Genomic DNA, 24,434 nt, shown 5'->3' with positions numbered 1-24,434 from the left:
ATGAAAGATTAACATTGATGGAGTCTGGTGAATCGTTATTACGTTACATATACCGGTTTGTTTGTCTTTTCATCACGGAACACTGTGGGAAGGTACTGAAGGTAGGACGTGACATTTCCAGCACAGGTAATTGGAAGGATGGAGAGTAATATAACATCCCGGAGTTTCGAGATAAGTCGTCTTTCGCGGAGTGGCGGGGCTAATGATACTAGAGTAGGGAGATAAGTAATGTTAATAAATAGGCAAGTAATGGCGGAGGAAACATGTATCAGTGCTGAAGATAGTTAAATATCTATTCACTCAGACTTATCGATCTCGGTATAAGGCAATTTCGAAATCATAACTAATATGAACAGTCCTTACAATGATTGAATTCATAATTACTACTGTTTTTCATTTAGGTATTCTTGTCGCTAATATTGCCTACACGACAGATATGGGCATTTAAACTATAGACCAAAAGTGGTATGGTATAAGTAAATTTCAGCGGTTTATAGATTTCAAGATAAAAAAAATGTAAAGTAGTTTCGATTTAGTTGGTATTGTCAGTTACTAATTGTGATAAGAGAAATGAGCCGTTTTACTACTATCTGTAAAGAAAAAACAATAGTAATATGAGTAATCGAAAAATACGCGGACAAACGTCTGCATAGAAACCTACGGATCCAAAAGAAAATTTTATTATTTGTATATGTTTGAATAAGAATTCTTTTAGTACGCGAGCGAAACCGCGGGCAAAAGCTAATTCTATATAAGATGCTATGTACCCTTTTTCTGTAAATAATATTTCTATTTCTTTACTACTCGAGAACATCACAAATAAACAAAGTCAATTAATGAAATACTTTATTTTAGTAAGAGGATTATTTTTTGGAGTTGAGGTTTTTTCCTTTATTGGAGCACTTCTATACATATACCTGTGATGATCATGCCCAATAATACCATTAAGTGCATGGCGGAACAAAAACACCTATAAATTGGTACTGCTCCCCTCTGCTGCCCTAAGGTTTTGAGTAGCGTAACTGCCAGAGTGCCACAGTATTAATATCAATTGAACCATCTTCCATGTTTACTGAATACCATACGGGTTTGTTCGGAAATATTGATTTCAATCATAGCTTCCGTCATCTTTCTGAAACCAAAAACTGCTTTGAGCATTATAATCATCTCAATTGACAACGTTTCAAAATTTTCAATGTCCCTAAATCGAAAACCATTTCGAGATATACGCTTGTAGATCACATAAATAATTTTTTTAATTTTTTTTCCGTATTTTTAGTATAAAAAATCTTAAAAATAGCTTAAAGGGGAAGTGACGTCAAATAGCTGATTTAAAGCTGCCACTATAACAAAAAAATCTTCCAGTTGGGATATCACTTGAGTTTGACAGTGACACTTATCACTCTTCGTAGCAAAGATATTAAAAATTTCATGGCTTAGTCTATGGTTCGTAGTCGCTCACTATTGGTTGACAGTGACACTTGAGTCACTTGACAGTCAGACATACCGAACTGTTTGAGCTGACTGTTAAAACTTTTTTTTTAGAAATGATTTTGTCGTTTTCTTGGGTGTATGAAACAACACATGTGACGTCACGAAGCTGTTGTCTTGACGTTTGTAACTTACGCTCTTTCTGCTCGAAGTAGTAATAAGAAGGGATTTTCTCATTAAAATAGCAGTTTTTGGAAAAATAAAAAAAATACGTGTATCTTTTAGTATTGAGTTCGGGTTAGGATCATGGGGTCTAAAACGCAACTCGTCTAAAGAGCGGCTCGTCTAAGTCGCAGGTGGTCTATTTCGCATCTCGTCTAAATAGCAGTTGGTCTAAAACGCAACTCGTCTAAAGAGCTGCTCGTCTAAGTCGTAGGTGGTCTAAATCGCATCTCGTCTAAACAGCGGTTGGTCTAAAACGCAACTCGTCTACAATTTTTCTTAAGTCGCAACTCGTCTAAGTTGCTAGAGGTCTATTCGCAACTACTGACGACGCGCGCATTGACAATATTTCATAGTAATAACACCTAATTATTTATAGATGACTTGAAAGTGCTAAATTAATTTGGCTAAAACTTACCGAGATTTGTGGGGTGAGTAGGGTTCGCGGTGGTCTCAAACCCAGAATTTATTTATTCACCTTTTACTTTTATTTTCGGGTTCAATAAGCTCTTTTTTTAAAGGGGCTGTTCCCACGTGGTGGTGGAGGTAAATGCAACTGTTCCATTTTTTTTCATGTTGTACAATGTTTGAATTGTTAATTAGAGTGTATACCGGTTATATATGGCACACGTGTTCTGTGGATACATGTGAAACTCAATTTGATAGTGTAATAATGGAAAAAACGTAGATATGTGCCTACTTCTTGTGGCAATACAAAGTAGAAAAATAACAAACGTACACGCATAAAATTCTCTAAAAAAGTTGACGTTCATAATCAGCGATTATTTACTCAATTTAACTTTGTATTTGTGTGAAATCTAACTATGTAATTGTTTATTATCCTTTTGAATATAATGTGTACACTTCCGGAGTATAAGTATAACAGAAAATCATAAGATATAATTATGTAATTTCATTCTCATAACGGTTTTAACGAAAGGAACAATATAACAGTACTTTCGGGTTTTATGGTGTTTGTAGCCGTGATCTGAGGAATGAATTGACATTTTCTTTAATTATGTCAAGCTGGACGAATGTACCACCATATTTGATTGAACCCGGTTTCGAACATAGTAATTATTTAGGGTTTCAGGATAGTGGCCATAGGATTTGCCAGAAAGACGTCATAAAATGTCGTTGTGTACAGGTATTTAGGGGTATGATTTTAAAATTGATGCACAATTTTATTTGGAATCCAAAATCATGAATGTCGTTTTATAGGTTTCAGATTTCATATTGATTGGCTATCAATTTTGAAATAAGCACATTTGGAAACCCATAAAACGACACCAATGATGATTTGGTGGCCTATTCTAATTAACACAAGTCAAATTATATTCTATTGAAAATATTTCAACTTGTGCTATCTTAAAGTAGTCACACCACTATATATATAAATTAAAACCTTGGTGGCCTATACCACACCTCGGACACTGGCGATCAAAAATATGAAAGAGGCGCGTTCCTAGCACACAATCTAAGCTCGTGTAGGTGAACGTTTACTATGCTTGTATGAGTGAAATATGACAGGTGGACTGTTGGCATTTTTGACAGGCGGTAACTGTGAGGTAACCGAGAGGGTGTGGGCGGCACTTGCAGCGGGGAGCGGGAGTGGCCATATTATACGATAATACTCTCTATTATACTGTGCCTATACAACATTGCCAATGATGACTTTTGTGACAAAGTGTTCCAAATTGGTTATTTTGTTTGAAATCAGCACCCCCGACAACATTATAAAACAAAATATATCGAGACTGCCAACATCTTATTAGGTTGGTTTAGGATTTCTGTCATTTGTGTAAATTTCGATATTATTACTTATATGACTTAGAATTGTTACACTTTAAAACCGTTTTTTGTAGGTAAATAAATAAAATATGCTTTTTAAATAAATAAAATATTTTTTCCCATCTCATCCTCTTCCCGGCCCTACTTAGCCCAACTTCGGGGTAAGCTGGGATTTTGTAGTATTTTGTGATTATCTTGAAAATTACGCAAGGAAACGACAAATATTCAGGAACAAATTAAAAATCATACCGCCGGTAGACTTTATTTGTAAAAAAAAACTTAACGTGCCACATGTAAAAAAAACTTTTATCAACGTTTGGAAATCAGTTTTGACCCATTTCACCCCAAATTACGGTATAAGGGACCACGTGGAAAGAACCCCTTTAAAAAATAATAATAGAGAATAAAGAAATTTTGTGTTTGAGACCCAACTCCCACCGCGAACCCTACTCACCCCAAATCTCGGTAAGATTTAGCGAAATTAATTTAGCACTTTCAAGTCATCTACAACACATTGTTACAATTTTTGTTTACAATTAGGTGTTATTACTATGAAATATTGTCAATGCGCGCGTCATCAGTAGTTGCGAATAGACCTCTAGCAACTTAGACGAGTTGCGACTTAAGAAAAATTGTAGACGAGTTGCGTTTTAGACCAACCGCTGTTTAGACGAGATGCGATTTAGACCACCTACGAGAAATGAGCCGTTTTACTACTATCTGTAAGAAAACAACAATAAATATTCCACGAACTTTAAGGAACGTCACGTATCTCCAACTTTCCAGCAGACAGAAACTAGATGACCTAACAGAGAAAGAAGATAAACACCTAGCAACAAAGTCCTTTAGCTCCCAATAACTTAATAAACAAGCACCTCAAATTCCAGAGGCTCTTTCACTTAACAGGGGCACTATTAATCTTGTAGATGTTCCCGAACAATTTATAACGGCGACAAAGGCCGGTCTTCCTGAATTGTACGCGGGATTATGTGGACAAATAATGTTATTCTGTTAAACGTGGTTAAATGCCGACAAATGTTTAGATGGACGATGACAGTTGGTTTTCTGGTACCATGACACTTCTATGAGAACATACAATAGCGGATACACGGTATCAAACCAGACAATTCAAAATCAACAAAACAAAAATTCACAAGAAAATTTAAACAAATGAAATGATTGAAATTCACAAGTATTTTCGGTTCCAATCCAAAATCTACGGATAATGACTAATGAGACTATACCATACGCTTTATGAAGTAAATGCATTTCACGCCTAAATCATAAAGAATACTAACTTATAATAACACGAGTAAAAAATATAAAGATAGACTAATGTAAGACAAAGAAATTGTCTAGAACATAATAAATTGCTCCCGGGGCGAAGCAGAAGATCAAGAAAGTGCTCTAGAAAAACTTACGTAAAGCATATAAAAAGGATCCGCAAGAACCGACAATGAAATACTACTACTATTTTTTACTTTTAAACTAGACAGCCGGAGCGGTATTGTACGAAACTTATCCGAGCATAAAATACCCTGTTCAGAACAGAATAGCCCACACTAACCAGGATGACTACGCAACGTTTCAAACACATGACCACTAAGCCTATACTTACTTACGGTACGTTCAAAAACCGTTACAAAGCGTTTCAGCGAGTCATGTGAACGTAATTAAAGTTTCCAAACCGGGGTAGCGTTCTGAAACCGCGCTCAGAACTACCTATCAAAACTGCTGGCTAATAGTGGTTTAGTTTATTATGCAGTATAGTTAGTCATGGCTGGGTTAATGAATAATTAAGTAAGCGAGAGATTTTCCTCTTTGGGATTTCCTGGTTAATGCGATACTTTCTCGGAATAGGGTGTGGAGTTAATGCCCTTTGCCTACTTAAGGCAAATACGTCTGGGCGGATATTGTGATGGCCCCGTGGCGTGTAGAATATAGCTCGAGCTTACGTGAATAAACAACAGAAAATGCCAGCATTCACATTGCAGTATTAAATTTTACAAATGTAAAATTACGTTTCGGAGACGGCTTTTCCATTTCAAAGTAACAAATAAGGTATTAGCTGTATAAAAGACTCCTAAGAAAATTGTTACTCCCCTACAATAGCAAACCAAACACTAAGTCAATTCCCAAAGCGAACAAAAGAAAGTTGAAACAAAAGTCGCTCTTCGAAAGGGTAACAATATCCCAGTTAACCCTCTATTAAAAATAAGGCCCGAAAACGAAATCCTTAAAAGAAAAAATCAGATTAAACAGAAAATGGAGACTTGCGGTTTTGTCAGGGCTTTCAAAGCTAATCAAATGAACAATCTTCCAGCTCATAGCCTCTCAATTAGTCCCACTTTGTATCCCATTACAAGGGTTTTAAAAAAGCAACGGAAATAAGCTGTTTAGTAAATAATAAACTAGTACAACGGTCTTTAAACAAATTGCTTATGCTATTGAATTATGGACAAAGCGGAGGGAAGTTTTTGATGAAATTTGTTTGGTGAAATTGCTGGACAGTTTTTGCGATGGTAAATAAATCTGTTAATATTGTTTTTCTTTTCATGCGACGACGAAAGCAAATGAATCGGATGATATACAAACAAGAATCTGGAATATTATTTTCTACTCCCGTACTTCGTGAGTTATATAAGGTCGTGCATAGAACTTTAAAACCCTACATAAAAGATGTCAGGACAAGTCTATCTAGTCTATACCCTAAAAACATTTTGTAGCAGTAGCACGATATAGCTGTTAAAGTTCTGTAACACATTGCTACCAACTGAACAAACCAATCACTTCATCGTAGAAAATTAAAATATTGTATGAAATACATTGTTGCCAACCTTAGAATGTCAGATAAAGCCTGACATTCGCAGAGTCGAGACTCGTTCGTTTTCTGCTGCGTTCATTGGCGACGCGTCGAATCGCATTCAAATGTATGAGAACTCGATTCAACTCGGCTCGATTCGTCTTAGTGGCCAGGCTTCGAAGAACCATACCATAGAGAGTTTTATTTTCATGTTTGCACTCAAACTGCATATTCAAAATGGTAGGCGGTCCACTAGATAACTAAGATGACTGAAAGTAGGTATTTGTTGAATTTATAATTTTCTTTCAAAGTAAGTGCTTGGTCGTAGAAAAAGTATTGTATGCAACGGTGTTTAACTGAGTCAAAAAATGCTCGTGGCGTCTTTATTAACAATTTTCGGCTTCGCCTCAAATCGTTACCCACGCCACTCACCTTTTTTGACCTCTTTTAACCACCAGTTGCATAAAATACTATTACCTACTCGACACATTTGCTGACAAAAATACATATTAAAATTTGATTTAAATTTTAGAAATGTACTAAAATCATTCTACAATAATATACATTTAAGAGAAAAGCCGGCTTACACCAGCGGTCGGTGACTCGTACAAATTGAATAGAGCAACGCAATACATTTCAGGTAAGTATAGAATTCGAGTCAACGCAAGAAAACTTATATGTGAATCGAGAACAAAGCACCAAGTTACACAACTCCTAAACCAAATTCAATGTCCCGAGTTTGTAATATAATAAAATTTCTAAATGAATGCTGTAACTGGATTGAATTCAAGCACTCGTGGAATAACAAGAAAGCCCTGAAGTAATGGCTTATTCAAATTTAACGACGGAAAAACCGCAGTTTGGAAAACGATCTGGCGGAGCACACCTGCGCCGAGCCTTTGAACGGGACTTTGTTCGGGTTCTGTAGAAGGATATTTAAGACTTGGAAGGACTAGAGCATGATTGTAGAGCATATTGTCGATTTTTTCGTTTCGACGTACATCGACACACAAATTATTAACGATTTAAGTTACGACGTACAGTTTGACCAAAAAAAGTAAAAATCCCTAAAGTCATCCCTTTCAGTTCAATTCAAATCAATATGTGCGAGAAAACGGGACAAGACTACGATGTTGGCACTATTTCATTTCGAAGTACTCTTTTTGTTCAGACTATATGAGTATTTAGTAAAATAATCGAATGCTTAATATTCTAAAAAAATACAGTATTTCAAGACATGAGAGACAAAAAAAGAGAAAGTTTATCTGTTTCAATTTTTAAAAGGACAATAAACAAATCCTTTTACTTAGTGTCTGTGATCTAAAGTTCCAAACTACTCAAAGCAATTTTCAACATAACGTAATGGAACTTTATAAGTTTTCCAACATGGAAATATTCCCTTTACCAACTGGGCTTATGTGTGGAAGTGCTTTACAGGGACCGCTGCAACATTTAAAACTTTTCTGTGGGCAACATTCCAACCTGTCAGGGTATGTGCTCGATTGTGTAAACTAGTGTACAATGTAAAAATATGATTTAGTTCAATATAAAAAATGATCCATATCAGTCTTATTCGAATTTTATTTGCCTTTCGAGAAAATTAACTTGGTAACCCTTGGCCGTAGCTAGTACATCAAGACGTATCGCATCGGTTTAACATTTTAAATAGAAGAATTTTCATTGGAGCTTCTTAACCCTTTTTTTTTAAACATAGCGTTGGAATTGGTTCTTGCCTTATGGATCCCTTCTGGTTCCTTCGTTCATTAACAGTCGCCATGCTATTATGTACCTAAACCTGAATTTTAAATACTTGCCACTCTGATATCCTAAATTATTCAAAATAACAAGTTTATCTTTCCGAGTGTCAATGGTTAACCTGGTTAATTTCCGGTCCCTTTGAATCTCTGAATTTCGCGTTTCGCCACAGAATATATAATAGTACAAGTACAGAAGGCCCACTCTTTTGATGTTCACGAAATGCCGCCTTTTAAATGCCTACAAAATTCTAACAAAGAAACGAGCCGCACGTGCGCTGCGTCGGACGATAGGGTTGTCTAAGGATTAAAACGAATTAATACTGAGATGAAATGTTATGCTATTATATTCCAGTCTTGGGTACTTTTAGGTATATATACAGTCTATATATATTTTTGTTTAAGTCCCAACATCACAAGCCTTATTGAACTTTTCCTTGGGACTTAATCAATAGTAGATCTGTGTAAGACTGTCCTATTTTATTCATGATGTCTATTTAACTAAGCACCATTAGCCATTCACACGCGGACATCGCATATAAAACTTTTAAAAAACTCGCGACGTAAAGTAGCAATAGAAAGTGCGAACGTGCGTTCCGTGAGAACGCGCGCCACCCCTGATTAGGCCGCGAACTCGCGGCCGCCAGCATGTACTTGTAACGCGGCGATAGAATCGCAGAGTGAGCCGCCCCTGGTTTCGCGGCCGAATTCGGAAACAAGACTAAAGTAAATAAAGTTCTAATTTGGAGAGTTACTCCGCTAATCAATATATATTCATGCTAATTACTTGGTTTCAAGGGAACTACAGAGATGAAGCAAAGCGAGTTTATTGGCTAAGAAAAGAAACTGTAAGTTTAATTTCATTATTTTGCTTTTTCTATCTTCATGAAGATTTAGGAATGGAAGACGAAAGTATCGAAATTTAACAATTTAAGAGATCTGGATGATATAAAATTACAAAACTAATCACCAAAATCTAAAACGTTTTAGAATATTATCTCTGTAACCCTGTAATTATTTTAGTGTTAATCTCTCCTTTTCAATTAGGTATCTCTGTAATCCCTGGAGGTGCGTCTGCTAGTTAGACTTTAAAACATATCAGTATGATATAAATCCTCAATTACCCACCCATTTTGCATACATCCATTCTCCCGTACAACACAAGAATATTAATGCGAAAACAGCGAATTTGTGGAACGAAAATAACGGACGGTAATAAAATTTGTCGTAATTTCATTCCCATTACATGGTTATAATAAAAACAGTATCATGAGTTTGCGTGCGGCGAATCACGAGATAGCACGAGGGGTGGTGGCGGTTTTTAATGAGTTTCTTCACACGTGCGGTTTTTATGAGAGATTGTAACTGTTGAGGAATCTGTAGGTGTTGACATGTGGACAGGACTTGATTTGTATTATTTTGAGAGAGAAATTACTGCTTATCATTTTAACATGGTTGTAGGGTTCCAATTGGTTGACTGTACCTAATCTATTCAGTCCGCAATGTATCAAAAATCGCATGGTCATGTAAATCAGCCTTAATAAATGAGCCTTTATATGTAGTTTTTGAACTGAACAGGACATCGACTGCATTATTTTCTACACCAGGGGCGTTAGTATCATTAGATACACCGCAACATTTGTTGAAGCAGTAGTTCCACAGCGGTTTCAGTAATTTTACTTCTTTCAAGCAATAAAGACGGATTTCAGCATATTTTCAGCAAATCTAGGTCGGCGTCGTAAAAACATGAAACCTTTGAACAAGGGTCTCGTACGGCGACGAATCTCATCAAACCCAGTACACGAAATAAAACGGCGACATTAGCAACAGATATTAAAATTTACAACCCACATTCCGTTTTAAGAGTAATTCATGTTATTGACTTCATACCCAAAACCTCCTTTGACTTCGGAATGCCTTTTTAATGTGAATTTGTGTCTATCACTTCCGGATTGGGAGTCATATAATTTTTTTACCTTCTTAAAGGACGATTCCCTCCTCCTGGAGCTAAAAATATTATCTTTATTTGTACCAAATTGCAATAGAATCGGTTCAGCGGTTTAAATGTCAAAAGGGAAATCAGCAATCACAGATCTATTCGTCACACACAGATTGACGATTTGTCGATTTGCATGTTTAACTTTCAAAGTTAAAACAATAAACACAGTAAAAAAATGGACGAATAAACGAAAGAAGTGGTTGGCGATTATAGTCAGACACGTACATACAGTCAAAGAATATACGTGGCCGCTAAAAGGGTTCTTAAGACGCTAATACAGGAGCGAAAATGCTAAAATGGAATGGAGCCCCCCTTTCAACTTGGGAATTCTAGTTTAATATACTAGTGTTATTAACTAGATTTATTTGAGAATCTGAATAACGATGAAATATTATGTGTGGACCTGTGTCGGACCGTTTAGATTTTTTGGCTAATTGTATCCATCTCGATTATCACACCTTTTTTGCGCCATAATGAACAAGGCCGTTTTTGGAAATTTGTGATTGGCTCTTGCGTCTTTAAAAATGAAAATATAAAAAAAAATCAAAACGGTCCGACACAGATAAAAATAATCATAATCTGTGTTGAAAAAATCATTGCTCTATCTTCAAAAACCAGGGAGGAAATAGTCGAGAGTCTTAATGTTATGTTTACTGAGGTAAGCTACGTACGAAATAATATAGTATACATATAAATCAATTCCTCGAATGTGCCTTTTAAATGCATGAAAATTCAATGGGTCGCTTACAATCATAAATTGGATAGAAATTAATGGCCTGTTCCCAAAAGTTGTGTATTAGAGCCAACATTTTTGCTTCGTAATAATTCATCCGGATATCGCGTCGGACGTAGTTTTTGCTAACATTTATCAATATTGTTCGTTTCGTATCTCACGAATATGTCTCTATCAGCAAATAATCTACAAATGCACAAGTAATAGGTAAGGTAGTATGTTATTGTATGAATCTAGTAAGAAATGTTTTGAAATTAGAACCATTATTTGTAGATTGACATATTTGACATACCTGTTAAAGTGTAGATGTAAGAAATCATGTTAGGATCATGGGGTCTAAAACGCAACTCGTCTATGCAGCCACTAGTCTAAGTCGCATAATTTCAATTCAAATTGTTTTTGTTGGAGAAGGTTCAACGCAGCTTCACCAAAATACCGAAGAAACTTAAAAAAATGTCCTATGAGGAAAGATTGGAGTTCCTAAAGCTTAAAAGCCTGAAGGAGAGTAGAGAGCGTGGAGACCTGATCGAGACATACAAAATACTAACCCAACATTATGACCTCAAAGATTTTCATAAATTGCTAGAACGTAATAACAACACCCGTCTGAGAGGTCATCAGTATAAACTGGTCTCTCGCAGGTCATACAACAATCCTCATAGACATTTCTTTAGTAATAGAGTGGTAAAAGCTTGGAATCAGCTCCCGGAGGATGTAATATCGGCCCAAAGTGTAAACGAATTCAATAATAAGTTAGACAAGCACAGTGCTAATTCCACGTAACACCTGAAACCTCTACTGACAACTGGATACAGGCTTTATCAGTTACTATAACTGCCTGCCTTGTACAAACACACGTAACAAATAATAATAAATTGTTCAGTATTCAAGTTAGCTAAAACAAATTAATGGTACCTAATACTGAGGGATATTTGCGGCTATTTCCTATTTCTCCAAAAAGGGACGAAACTCTAAAACATTTTAAATAAACACATTTCTCTCTCTCACTCTTTCTCTCTCTCTAAAATACCTATACAGCGACCTTCAGAATGCAAAGTAGTACTAATAATTTAATAAACTTGGTACAACGAGCATTAATTAACTCGAGGACCTAACCTTTCGCCCGGTCCCTGCACCTCAGTGTATATATACGTGTTGTGTTATCCAACTTTATTATGGAATCAATATCGGCTATTTGCTCTGTGTAATGGAAAAATATCTCGTGCGATCGAGTGTGCAGCTTCGTGTTTACTTTTATCTCTATCGAAAACCATGTTGGTACTTGGTTGATGCATGTCTGATGTAGGATTTAGTCACATACCACATAGGACATACAGAAAGTTGAAGTGTGCGAAAGAGAAGCTACCACGTCTATGAACATCTCATGAGTGAAAAAGAGGCAGACACCAAATGAGAAAACGTGACCTTTTTCGACCTCTACAGCGGCCCGGCTTACTCAATTTAAGTTTAACGGATTAATCGGACTTTTCAGTACAAAAAGTTGTATTTAAAAGATACAGTGGGTGATTTCCGTTTCGATTAAACAGAAAAGCAAATTATTTACGTAATCATATTATATCCCATATTTCTTAATTTAGTACTCCAAATGACATTCGAAATTGGTCCAGATTTGATCTTACTTTTGATTTTTGACAGTTTTTCTCTGTCATCCTACTTCTATGCATATATCGATTTGTTTTGAAATTAATACTCCTCTTCTAATAAAGGTTAGGTAGGTTACGTTTCTTAAATCAATTATAGCCAATGTCAATAGCGTCATAGAAAATCAATAGGCACTGAAAAAGGTGAAGACAAGACCTGACCTCTTAGCACAACTTGCCTTGTGGCGCGCGAGTCCATACTTGAAGTCGCGTTTGATGTATGGACTCGCGCGCGACAAGTGTTTTAAATGGGTCTCTATTGGTTCCCATAATTTTTTTAGTCCGATTTTTACAATCCATAACGTTGTTAGTCATAATTTTTAATAGTCATATTATCATTAGTCATAAAGTTGAATGTCAGAAATTGGAGGTCAGATTTTTGCAAGTCATCATTATTGTTAGTCATAAACATTATTTGGCATAATAATCAAATTGCATTTTGTATTATGGACATAATGTTGAAAGCAATAAACATGTTTGTCATAATTGTCGTAAAGTATATTTTCGCAAGTAATAATGATTACTGTCCACATTAACTTTAAGCATAACATTCAATGGGATCTATATTATTTTTCATTATAAGGAACACAAGGTAACTAACGAACCTACCCGAGAAATGAAAATTTTCTCGTTGGGCTCACTGATTTTCCCGCCATTTCGTCTTTTAAATGTTATGTGTTTTATTTTTTCATGTTGCTTTTAAAAGTATTAGGCCCCCCGCCAGTCTTTTAAATGTTGTGTTTTATTCGACGGAGACCTCGCTATGCGGGGCTCCTATTTTTGCTCTGAATGACACAAGGTAACTAGCGAACCTAGCTGAGAAATGAGGATTAAAATACTCAATGAGCTCACTGATTTTCCCGCCATTTCTTCCTTTGCATGCTGATTTTTGTAGTATTCGGCTTCGTCAACGAGTAGAAGGGGGCAGGGGTCCTATTTCCGTTCTAATGGACGCGAGGTAAATGCGGACTACCAATAAAATCATAAGGTATAATGTATCGATTGTCCACATTTTCGTTAGTCATAATTTGGTTTTTCTCAAAAACGCGTAACTTTTCAGGATTGCCATAAAACAAACCTAACCTAACCTATCTATAGGTGACCCTAATGAAACCGTTTCAGAATTATGACTAATGATAATCTGGCTAACAAAGGGATCCGTTTTAAATGTTATATTCATCAACTTTCTTGATTCTAAGATTATAGTAATTCTATAATATGGGTTGTTAACGTTAGAACTATTAAACTATATTCGTAACAAAGATTATGACTTATGAGGTTTATGCCTTAAAACTGTATGCAGAACAATCAGTAGGGCTTCAAAAAATATGCCTAGTAATATTTCTGGATAATTATTGTTATGCCTTTCAATTTTATACTCATCAACTTTATGACTTTTAAGGTTATGGCATCCAATATTATGGGTTGTTAATGTTAGTACCATTAAGCATTATTCGTAACAAAAATTATGACTAGTGATGTTTATGACCACAAAATATATGAATAACAACTTATGACTAACGAAATTCTGACCAAAAAGTTTATGGGAAAAAAGGGGTCCCGTTTTAAATCGACACGACTTACGAATTTCCTTTTCGCACGGGTATCGTACGACGTTTTTCAGTACAGATGACCCTCTGAAGTTTCGACCTGACATATAACGAACCACTTCTCGCACTAGTGCGTAAAAAAGACACCATCTGTACTGAAATAGTTATTTGTTATATTGGGGGCAAAGTTGTATTTTAACGCCGAGTGTGGAATTGAAAAACGAGCAAGTGAAAGGAATCTATAGTTGAATTTCGAGGTTCGAGAATAGAATCCTGAACTTGCGAGTTTTTTAACACACGAGAAGTAAAATACATTTGCACCCGAGTGTAACACAAAACTTTTCCCCTCACTATAGCGAGGAAACTACAACGCAAAAACTGCGTTTATCACTGCTTCCAGTAGTTTCACAGGTGGTAAATCATCTTTATTACTAGATTCAACTACTTTTATCAATTTTAAAGCAGCTAATTTGACTTTATTCAAGGTCAAATTACTTTACTCACTAGTGGATAAAATGCGTTTTTACTCACTGATATTAAAGTGCAAAACATGTGTTTCCGAGCTAGTGAGGGGAAAAATATATTAAATAAATTTACACGTCTATGACAATAAAGTCGTGTACATCCATCCATGTAATGTATGGAATGTTGGTTTGTAAAGGTGTTTATGAACTCGACTGTATAATCGAATATAAACCATAATGTCCATAGCCCTCCCCGTATTCAGGTAAACATATTGCTTGTATTCGCTTCACCATTTGCGAAATCACCTGTAATTGCTTTAAAATTATAGTACAAAATAGAAAACCCGATCAGCCATGGCTCATTCAATTGGGCACGATTTGGCTCACAAATCATCATAAATTCAATTGATTAACGACCGTCAATCGGCCAGTTTGCGGTAATCCAGTAATAGATCTGCCAACCATAGATAACGTATAAAGATAAAGCAAGGCAAAGAGGATCGAGTTTTAAGCTAGACTTTCGTGGCTAGCGGTCGATGCGACAGTCGCGCGCGCGGCTGACGCTCGCGACAGTCGTATCTGCCGCGCGACAGTAATAAACAGTATGAAACTGAGCGACCCCGCACACTATTGCCACTAGTCGCCACCACTAAACGCGACCACCAGTGATTTGGTCAGGCTCAGACGCGTCCACTCAAACGCTCGGTGTGCGCCGATGCTATACAAAATGTATGGAGAAACGCGTCAAAATGTATGGAGAAAAGTGGCCAATGTGCGGGGGCTCTTAGAGGCAGCGCACACTATGGCCACTAGTCGCCACCACTAAACGCGACCACCAGTGATTTGGTCAGGCTCAGACGCGGCCACTCAAACGCTCGGTGTGCGCCGATGCTATACAAAATGTATGGAGAAACGCGTCCGCAGCTACTAGTGGCCGCCACTAAGTGGCCAATGTGCGGGGACTCTTAGAGCGTTTAGTGGTGGCGACTAGTGGCCATAATGTGCGGGGGCTCTTATAGAGAGTTACTGTCAAAGTAAAACATGTAATCACAGTGCAAAGACTGCCATCTCTCGACACAAGCTTAAAACTTTTGAACCTCCGTTTTGACAATTTGGCCCATATCGTTAGCTTGATATGTGTTAAATGTCAACTATTAATATTAGAGCCATCTGGCCGAGCGTTCCCCAACGGTGTAACGCCATCTTGGCCACCGTACCTTTTTCTCTATTGCTTTTAGGTACGTTTTTTTTCTTAGACTTTATGCGTCTATACGGAGTTACATATATCTTTGAGCAAGGTAAACATTTTGCCTATTGTTTTGTCTTGGACTGTTGTTGTGTGTTGTTAGTTTTGTTTATCGAAGCAATACAACTATTGATGCTAGTTTAGAGAGCCACCACAGCAGACTCGTGTAGGGATTGCAATCCGGTCCGCCGGATCCGGTGCTTTTTTCATGCTACCGGATCCGGTGAAATTCGCCGGATCCGGTACCGGATCCGGTAATGTAATTTAATATGTTAGAATAGTGCAAAAAAATAACATTTACGCTAACATTTGAACGTAGCTCAACAGGGGATTGCAATCCGGTCTGATTTCCAATCGAAACATAATTTAATACGAATGTTTTTTGCATTACTAGGCCGTTTGGAAGTAAAATAATGTGCTCAAGTGACGCGTCAAACTTTCCGTCTTTGAATCTGTAGTGAAATCTGTGCAATTGTTTGCTTGGATGCAAAATGTGGAATAGTGGAGAGTGACAAAGGGCCATACGACAAAACTTTTCGCTAGCATGTCACTGAGGTCGATCCTTCGCGTTTTCTGACCAAACACCATCCGAAATCAAGATCTATTGAGTATATGCCAGCAAACACCCATTAGTGAGGAAACCGCGACACAAAAAGTACGTTGGTAGCACACAATTCCAAGAGTTCCCTCTAACGAAATAACGCAACCATTTCTTTCGGCTGGAAATCGCCTGCCGCTGGAAGGAGTCTTGGCTCCGGGCGCCCTGTAAACCATGGAAGCGGTCCGTTGAGGATGAACTACGAGCGACCGGGTCGAGCTGCAGGAGCGAGGCCACGAAGGTAGCTGAAGATGGGAAGGCATGACGCGAGTTTGAGAAGGCCCTTTGCATCTCTGTGCTGACGTAGGACTTCAAGAACAACAACGTTTTCAGCATGATATTAGAAGTATGAGGGCACATTGCTACAAGAATCATAAAAAAACAATTCAAAGCTTAAATATGAACATTTTTAAAAGGTATCCAGTAAGATTGTGGTTTCAGCAATAGCAAATAATACTAAGGTCAATTACTCTTGATGACTTTAATTTAGCTACTGTAGTTTTTTTAGTTCTTCTTTGCATGTGAGAAAAGTTAACAGTAAAATAAGACAAAACATAATTATCGTTTTTTAAATAGTTATCTCATAGTGCATGTAGGTAATGTTATAATGTCCGTTCTTAATTGTATCTTAAAAGCTCTATAGGTATTACTGTAAAACAATACAGTAAAAATAATTTTGTTATCCTATGAAAGTTTAAAAAGAACGAAAGAATTTTATTCACGACTGATTATTTTAGTAAAATGTACTTGTTACCTGGTAAAAATGTTGATTTCTAAGCTTTCAACTTTTGGTTTATTAATCGTGAAGCAAAATACCATCATATTCCTCATATTATTCTGAAAACATACAAAAAAAGTTACTATTTGGGTACTTTTAATCCTCAAGGCCAATCCGGCCGGATCCGGCCGGATTGGATATCAGACCGGATTGCAATCCCTAGACTCGTGGCCATGGCTACAGACATGACCAAATTACTTGCATTCTATACGAAAACATGATCTCAAGATGCCAGCTACAGCCGTATACATCCATTTTTAGCTTCCGCGTTTATTCAAATTTCATGTGCATCCCCAAATTCCCTAGTTACAACATAGTTTTGTTCACACACTCACAGTCGCACTGTGATCCCCAATTTTCTGAGCTACCGTTCATAAATAGTTAGTTGTATGAGCGAAAAATTAAAAAAAAAATACACAGATTAACTAAGCTGATTCATCATTTCAGCCATTAATCGCCCACTGCTGAGCATAGGCCTGCCTTCGTGTACGCAACTTATCCCGGTCCTGGGCTAATCTCATCCAGAAGTGCCCCGCAGTTTTTAGAATGTCGTCCACCCAACGAGCCAACCGGATGCCAGTAAACTGATTAAGTAAGCTCAAGAAGGCTTGATTTATAGGTACTCAGACGTGTGCTACTCTGCGGCGGCGCCACCATAATGAAATTCAACTAATTATATCTTAAAATGATGTTCGTAAGACGTACAGTATGTACGTATAATTTTATGACTGTACCTATAGCGGGAAACGAAATAATGGGCTTTTATTGTGGCGCCGCTGCAGAGGATGCTCTGCAGCGGCGCCACTCAGTTCTCATAGATAGATATGACATCATCTACTTTTTTCTCATGGAAATTGATGTACCAATGCTGTTTATTATGTACGTATTGAAAAAATCACTATAACTTAGTAAATTTATGTACTTTCAGTAATTCCGCATTCCGCCTGAACGGTATGAGCTAGTATGTAAGGAGGTGTACTTACGGGTAAGTGAGAGGGAGATATGTTCCTTCCCGCTCGCTCCCGCGCTCGGCGCGTTTCGTTCTAGGTTTCAATAATTATTATTAAATTTATGCCCCTGTTATACACTTTGCTTTTTACTTCGATTGCGAGGAATTAATTATATTTTTCTCGGCAATTTACACCACGAAATTGTCGTAAAGCGAAAGAACATAATAGGTATATAAGATAACCAATTCCCGCCAACTTTTTTTTCAACATGTGATCAGAGTTTCAGACGCTTGGTTTTTTGCCAAGTCAAAAATTTTTTAAACGATAAGTAATCGAATCCTATTTTATTTAATTTACTTAATTTAATGACAGAAAATACGGAATTCTAATAAATTATAGCAAAAATAAAATAACCTATCAAAGTTTTGTCACCTACACAATTTTATTGCTCAATAAAATTGTGCAATATATTTTAACTGTTTGTCTCTTGAGACCGATTACCTTAGTCTTAGGCTCCCCACAGACAGTCTTAAAAATTCATAATCTTAAAAAAAACTTGTATGCAATCTGACAGTTCAGATCTGTCAGTGTCTTGTCAGTGTCAGTTTGAACTGTCAGATTGCATACAAGTTTTTTTTAAAGATTATGAATTTTTAAGACTGTCTGTGGGAGCCTTAGGCCGGCACGGCAACAGACAGTCTTAAAATTCATAATTTGATAAAGTCATAGGCTTCCCACAGACAGTCTTAAAAATTCATAATCTTAAAAAAAACTTGTATGCAATCTGACAGTTCAAACTGACACTGACAAGACACTGACAAATCTGTCAGTGTCAATTTGCATACAATTTTTTTTTAAGATTATGAATTTTTAAGACTGTCTGTGGGAAGCCATAATCAGTACAAAAATCAGATCGAGTGCACGGAGTTCCATACAATTTCGCGACCGTCCACACTAGGGCTTCCAATACCGGGATCCCGGTATCACGGGATCCCGGGATCCCGCCTTTTTTGGGCACATTTCAATACCTGTATTTAATTTAGTAATACCGGGATCCCGGTATTTTTAGTAACTACCAAATGAACGTAAATCACTCATCAAAAACGTTAAATTTCTGCATCACGATGGTTACTACACGCGTAAATCTTCTTCTTGCTCTCGTTTTTCGATTTGACACATTCTCTGTTTGGTGTTTTTGCAATATTTGTATGAAAATGATTGTTTTTTCGATGATTAGCTAGATAAAGAATTAAAGATACGTGTCAAAAGCATTCATTGAGGAGGGTCGGCCGTCGGCCGCGAACATTTTTTGACACATTTGTCGCACTTGTGAATTCGCACGTAAGTGTGACAGAGGAGCAACACATCAAACGTAGTTGCAACAGGACACAAATCCTCTGTAAACAAATCGCCTTGATGCATCTATATCATAGATATAACTTTTCAAAAAATTGGTTAATGCATACGAACTAACGTATACCGTAGCTACTCTATTTTTACTATGCGTGTGCGTTAGTGTGTTGAACTCTATCTAGCTCAAAACTTTGCCGTACATAACATTCCCTATACTTAGTACCGAAATTGGGAAATCACTCCTTAACTATCAAAATCAAGAAAAATACTTTTCTAATCCGTAAATTAAGTGTTCCTATTCCGCGGATAATCTTTTTGATTTTGATTATCATGGATTTCCGCAAAGTAATGTGTGATTCCATAGATTATTTCTTAATGTGATTTTTGATAATCTATGTCGGACAATTCAGCTTTTTTGGCTAATTGTTCAATGATTTGGCGGATTTATTTTATTAGTGCATTAGCGCCTCTAGCGCCACGAAATACAAAAATACCACTAAATTGTACCACAGATATTGATTACAATGTGTTTCTAAAAAAATCATCTCATGTTCTAATTTCAAAAGTCAATGATGAAACTATAATCGAGAAATGCTTCTTAATGCTTGTTATTTAATAAAGTGATATTATAGTTAAACCTACAGCACAACTACACCATTAACACTGACTATAAAATGTAACACAGCATGAATGAGCCACAGCAGCTTCCTAGTATCACAGCCATACTAAAGAAGAGGCGATTGAGGTGGCTCGGGCATGTGTATCGAATGGAGCGGACTCGTTTGCCACGCTGGGAGATGTTGTAGATGCAAAAAGACCGGTCGGACGGCCAACGCTGCGCTTTAAAGATTGCGTGAAGCGTGACATGGTCACATTTGATATTCCATGCGACCCGTGGCAACGACTGGCCGAAGACCGAACCACGTGGCGCCGTGTTGTCCATGACGTTCAATCCAAGCACGACAATTACTGGTTCTCCTCCTTGAATGATAAACGCGTGAGGCGTCACGAGCAAGCCTCTAAACCCCGCTCATCTGGGGGAGCATACACCTGCCGTGTGTGCGGACGAGGGATCCTCTATCGAATTGGGCTAGCCACAAACGTAAGTGTCGCAAGGATGCCGTTTGAACCATCTGGTTATATATGGAAAGGCTTGTTATTATTAAAATGTAAAAGGTTCTATTCCGCACGAGCTTAAAGAGATCGATTTGGCAGAAAACATGGTTTGCTATAGCCGCGTCTTCTTGTGAAATGTCCAATATGGCGGCGATATCTAACTTACACAATCACCTGAGTAGAGATCTGGCGCTCTTTCCCGTTTGCTTTTATACTGCGTACTTGGGACTGAGGACTCATAACAAAAATAAAGAGCACAGGGCGTAGCCCTTTGAACTATGTATACTTAAAAACAATAGAAGTTGAACGGACTTGGCCACATAAGTTTGCGAACCGTTTGGGTTGAAATCGAAACTTATGAAGTTGGAAATGTAATCGATTTGACACCTCACTAAGTCGGATTGGCAAGATTCCGCTGTAGTATATAACACGCATGAAAAGTAACGAGATTTTGAATAAAATTTGTTATTTTAAGCAAATTACTTGGTTTTTATATTTTCCCGATTTCAATACCGGGATCCCGGAATTGAAATCGCCAATACCGGAATGAATACCGGTATTGGATAAGGTCCGGTATTTGGAAGCCCTAGTCCACACACACTCTTGTTTTTTAAGATTATGAATTTTAAGACTGTCTGTTGCCGTGCCGGCCTAAGACTAAGGTAATCGGTCTCAAGAGACAAACAGTTAAAATATATTGCACAATTTTATTGAGCAATAAAATTGTGTAGGTGACAAAACTTTGATAGGTTATTTTATTTTTGCTATAATTTATTAGAATTCCGTATTTTCTGTCATTAAATTAAGTAAATTAAATAAAATAGGATTCGATTACTTATCGTTTAAAAAATTTTTGACTTGGCAAAAAACCAAGCGTCTGAAATGATCACATGTTGAAAAAAAAGTTGGCGGGAATTGGTTATCTTATGTACCTATTATGTTCTTTCGCTTTACGACAATTTCGTGGTGTAAATTGCCGAGAAAAATATAATTAATTCCTCGCAATCGAAGTAAAAAGCAAGTGTACAACAGGGGCATAAATTTAATAATAATTATTGAAACCTAGAACGAAACGCACCGAGCGCGGGAGCGAGCGGGAAGGAACATATCACCCTCTCGCTTACCCGTAAGTACACCTCCTTACATACTAGCTCATACCGTTCAGGCGGAATGCGGAATTACTGAAAGTACATAAATTTACTAAGTTATAGTGATTTTTTCAATACGTACATAATAAACAGCATTGGTACATCAATTTCCATGAGAAAAAAGTAGATGATGTCATATCTATCTATAAGAACTGAGTGGCGCCGCTGCAGAGCATCCTCTGCAGCGGCGCCACAATAAAAGCCCATTATTTCGTTTCCCGCTATAGGTACAGTCATAAAATTATACGTACATACTGTACGTCTTACGAACATCATTTTAACATATAATTAGTTGAATTTCATTATGGTGGCGCCGCCGCAGAGTAGCACACACTCAGACAACGATATTGTGTATAATATGTAAATACCTATGTTACGTAGAAAACATAAATGACTCATGAACAAACTATTTATGTTCGTCACACAAATAATTGACCCACAGGATAGCAGGCATATTGGCACTATACTCACTATCCACTAGGCCAGTCATGCAGCGAAAGCGTCAAGTGGTCTGTGCACGTTATAAAGGATCAATCCCTCGCATTTTCCTATAGAATTAACGATAAATTGCGCCCTAATGCCCATTGCCATTACAAAGCAATTAATCAAATCGAGAGAAATGAAAGTCCCAAAAATAAGGCGGAGCTGATAAACATCGTTAGGCGGCTAAGTATCCGGAGCTGCGTATTGTTTGATACAAATGGTTATTATTAGGTACGAGTACAATTCTGTAGGAAATGAGGGAGGTTTTGTCACATTATTTGCCACCTCCTTGTGTGTGCTCCACCGCTTGTACAATGGGCTGTGCTCTGGCGAAATGTTTGACATGATGCTAGCGGCCACTTTCCACCACCGCACCGCTCGCCCTCGGCTAGCTACTCACCCTCACACCCTGGAGCCTAACAATGGTTCCGTACCGTGCGTTTAAGCCGTGATCCACACACAAGCGACGCACGTCGTGACTTTTAAATTACACTCGGGCGGCGCGGCGCTGGCGTCCGCTCCGCGTCTTAAGACATGCGTCGCCTGTGCATGGATAGTCCCTAAGAGGGATCCTCCCGCGAACGCTCCGGCTGTGGAATGAACTCCCGTCGTGGTTTCCCTGAGGGTTTACTCTATACTCGTACTGAAGAGTCTACAGTATGGAGTTGTTCAAAAAAGGAATGTACCGATTTCTAAAGGGTCGGCAACGCGCAAGTAACACCTCTGGAGTTGTAGCGTCCATAGGCTATAGTGATTGCTTAACACCTTACATACATACAATCACGCCTACGGGTAGGCAGAGCACATAAGTTTCAGTACCATTTTTGGCAAAAAGGGGTTGAAAGAAAACGAAATTGTGTCATTGCACTGAGAGGTTGTCAGCCTCTAGCCTACGCCACAATTTAACCCAGGATATCCCACAGTCGACTTCTACGACACCCATGGGAAAAAATTTTAACCTGTCACCACATGAGTATCACCATGTAGTATTAAAAAAAAAAAAAAATTTACTACACATTCACGGGTTGATTGTCTTGCTTCGAGCTCTTGTGTCTGTCTGTGGGCCCATCTCACACTAGCCTCTGCACAGCCATGTATGTATATGCATGTTGCGCAGACTACAGACCAGAGCACCGCAGATCGTAACACACTAGGTATCCAGATTCAAAATTAAGTGACAAATGCATTGGCTCATTCAGTGGACAACATATAGCAGACATAGGTATAGGTGAATACCAGGCTTTCCTGAGGATATGCCTAATCCAAAGACATTTCAGCTTATGGATTTCTTTATATAACTTTATCTCAATGACTGAAAATTCCAGTTTTTTTTTTTACTACTTAAGATTCTAAAATAAGTGGGGAGTGACAATATAATAGTTGAATATAAATTAGGTTTTCAATTTTAATTTTATATGCACTGCATGATAGAAAAAGTTGGTGCTATTTTTGTATTATTTAATCAATATTAATGAATAGCATGTTTATTCAGTAATTTTCTAGTAAGGCATATTTTGCAGTTTTAATGAATACTTGAAGTCCCGGGGTAATTGTAGTACAAGTAGTATTTGATATATGAAACTCTAAGGGCAACTTGCACTAACGAAAATGGAGGGTTAACCCACCATTTTGTATGGTGCAAGTGACCCTTACAGGAATAAAATAAAGTTCCAAATACAAAATCAGAAAGCTTATCTCCCAGGCCATCGTACCCAGACCCAGAAACCCATTTTACGAGGGCATGGGCAAGCAAAAATATATTTTGTGCAAAAAAACTTGTGTTTGTGTCTTAAAAATTGTGTTAAATTTAAAACCTAATTACTTATGTTAGATGCACTTATAAAGACAATGCAAGAATTTAAATTACTGCTAGGTAGCTAACATTCTAAGCTTGTCAGAATGTGTTTAGTGAAAACTGAATGAAATCACACCAATAAATTATTCCAAGCATTTATATAATTCACGAATGCAGCTATGTACACATTCGCGTTTCTCAAACGATGATTTATTTAAGACTTCAATGACATAAAAGGAGAAAGGAGACTTATAACAACATTAAAATTAAAGGTAGGTATGTTTGTTGCATCTTCTGACGCCAGGACAGTCATTAATAAACAATAACATTTTATAAATGTGGTTACGAAACTTGTTTTGCAGGCGAATGCCCACTGTACAACGTTGCAGTAATTTAACTTATACTATAGAAAGTTGATCACTTATGTACATTTCATAAATGGGTCAATGGATTTTACAAGAGTACGAAGGCAGTATCAACACTTAACTTCATGAATATTGATATATTCCGAGTAGAATGTGTTAATAAACCAGTAGTTTTCTATATTATCGATCGGTTT

General features: G+C 37.3%; 1 protein-coding gene across 1 annotated transcript in view; it reads right to left on the bottom strand.

Annotated features, from left to right (window-relative positions):
• Nucleotides 1-24,434, bottom strand: part of LOC125225549 — a 356,301-nt gene that overhangs the window by 331,510 nt on the left and 357 nt on the right. The gene's annotated exons all lie outside the window — the stretch shown is intronic.

The sequence above is a fragment of the Leguminivora glycinivorella genome, chromosome 4, assembly GCF_023078275.1.
Source record: "Leguminivora glycinivorella isolate SPB_JAAS2020 chromosome 4, LegGlyc_1.1, whole genome shotgun sequence".
NCBI classification, from domain to species: Eukaryota; Metazoa; Arthropoda; class Insecta; order Lepidoptera; family Tortricidae; genus Leguminivora; species Leguminivora glycinivorella.
This window is presented reverse-complemented; position numbering and strand designations above follow the sequence as displayed.